Source organism: Arachis hypogaea, chromosome 14 (assembly GCF_003086295.3).
Source record: "Arachis hypogaea cultivar Tifrunner chromosome 14, arahy.Tifrunner.gnm2.J5K5, whole genome shotgun sequence".
In the NCBI taxonomy this organism is placed as follows: Eukaryota; Viridiplantae; Streptophyta; class Magnoliopsida; order Fabales; family Fabaceae; genus Arachis; species Arachis hypogaea.
The window spans coordinates 52,647,939-52,650,303 of NC_092049.1; the positions used below are offsets into that span (position 1 = coordinate 52,647,939).

A 2,365-nucleotide genomic window follows, 5' to 3' on the forward strand; every position below is an offset into this window, starting at 1 on the left:
TGGATCATAGTTTTTCCTTGGTGAATTCCCAATGTAGTTGGCTTGCTCCTGACTCCCCTTTGCTTCTTCATTCACTCTTTCTTGGATTGTTGATGAATATGAGATTGCTGCTACTTGGTTCCTCTCCATCTTCTTGGTGAGGTCAGCCAGCTGCTGGGTAATGAGCTTGTTTTGGGCCAACAGAGCATCTACATTGTTTAGCTCCATCACTCCTCTTGTGTTTCCTCTTTCGGAAGCATAGAAGTAGTCATTTTCTGCTACTGTTTCAATAACATCTATGGCTTCCTCAATGGTCTTCTTCTTGTTCAAGGATCCTCCAGATGAATGGTCCACGGCCTTCTTTGACTTATAAGAGAGCCCTTCATAGAAAATGTGCAGCTGGACCCATTCGTTGAACATGTCAGGTGGACACCTCCTTGTTAAGTCCTTGAACCTCTCCCATGCTTCATACAGAGTCTCACCATCTTGTTGCCTGAAAGTTTGAACCTTAAATCTCAGCCTATTGATTCGTTGAGGAGGGTAAAATCTTGCAAAGAATTTGTTCACCACATCCTCCCAAGTTGTCAAGCTCTCCCTTGGGAAAGATTCCAGCCACTTGGCTGCCTTGTCACTGAGTGAGATAGGAAATAGGAGCAGTCTATAGGCGTCAGGATGAACACCATTAGATTTCACTTTGTCACATATTCTCCGGAAGGTGGTCAAATGTTGATTGGGGTCTTCTTGAACACCTCCTCCAAACGAACAGTTGTTCTGGACATGGGTGATAAGCTGTGGTTTAAGTTCAAAGTTGTTGGCATGGATTGTTGGCTTTTGGATGCTACTTCCACAATTGCCTGGGTTTGGATTGATGTAAGAGCCCAAAACTCTTCTATCCTCCCCAGCATGATTTGCTCCACCTCCTCTGCCATGGTTATGAGTCTCTTCTTCATGATGATTTTCCATGTTTTCTTCCATGTTAGGTTCAAAGTATTCCTCAAAGTGTTCCTCCTCTTCTTCAGCACCAACTACACGTTTTTCTTTTGCCTCCCTCCTTAGTCTAAGGAAGGTTCTCTCAGGTTCAGAATCAAAGGAAGTTGAAGCTGCGCTTCTTCTCCCTGTCATACAACCAACAAGTACAAGCAAAGAAAATAGGTGCAGACAGTATTTGTGTCAGAATTGCTGTTAGTTGTGGGTGATGCAATATATCAAACAGTTAGTGGGTTAGCAAACAGAATTGAAAATAACAAAGAAGAACAACAGAGTAGAGGGTGAAGGGAAGAAGTTTAACTAAAACAAAAAGTAAATCACTCAAACAGAAAATGAAATTCACAAAATAAAAATGCTCAATCTAGTGATCTTCCAATTTAATAATTGTTGATGCACAATCAATCCCCGGCAAGGGCGCCATAAACTTGATGCCCGGAAAACTTGTCTCTCAACAAATCTCCCTTCGGCAAGTGTACCGAATTTGTCGTCAAGTAAAAACTCACAATAGAGTGAGGTCGAATCCCACAGGGATTGATTGATCAATCAACTTTAATTAGAAGAATGTTCTAGCTGAGCGAATCCATAATTTGGGTTGAGAGTTGCAGGAAATAAAATGGCAGGAATGTAAATAACAGAAAAGTAAATGCTAGAATTAAAGGACTGGAAGTAAATGACTGAAAATAAATTGCAGAATTGTAAATGGGAATGGGGGATTTGCTCATAAAAGTAAATAGCAGAAATTAAAGAGAATGGGTAAGATCAGAGATGGGGAATTCATTGGGCTTAGGAGATGTTACAATTCTCTGGATCAAGTTCATTTTCATCTCTTCCTCAATCAATGCACTCATTGATCTCCTTGGCAATCTTAAGTGATTGAATTACAATTTCTTGCAATTCAATCTCTCAAATCTTGATCAATAGCCAATTCCTTGGTCAATTGCTCATGAGAAGAGATGAAGTATGGTCACTAATTATACCACATGCATTTCCCAAATCAAGTATTGAGAGGGTTATAGTCACATACCCATCCAAACCCAATTTGGTCCAGCATGAGAAAGCATTTCTAGCTTGATCTCTTCATTCCTCTTTCAAGGTTCAAAAGAGATCCAAGTTTGAATAGCTTCTCTTCCAAGATAACTACTCAATTGGATGAAGATCGAAAGCTTTCAAGTAAAATCAAGAGGAAAGATAGAAGAAGAATAATGAAAATTAGTATTGATCCATCAAATTACAATAGAGCTCCCTAACCCAATGAAAGGGGTTTAGTTGTTCATAGCTCTTGAAAATGAAAACAAAGATGGAGAATACATCATAAAACTAGAATTTGCAAAGAAAGTAAAATACATAGAGTAGTTCTCTTTTTCTAGCCTCCAGAACTCTCTTCTCAATTCAAAGCTAC

The 2,365-nt window shown here is 39.5% G+C and overlaps 1 non-coding gene across 1 annotated transcript; it reads left to right on the forward strand.

Annotated features, from left to right (window-relative positions):
- The first annotated feature begins 397 nt into the window (after positions 1-397).
- On the forward strand, positions 398-501 carry LOC112745161 (small nucleolar RNA R71). Its single transcript, XR_003173103.1, has one exon. It is a non-coding gene; the product is annotated as a small nucleolar RNA R71 (small nucleolar RNA).
- Positions 502-2,365: the final 1,864 nt, after the last annotated feature.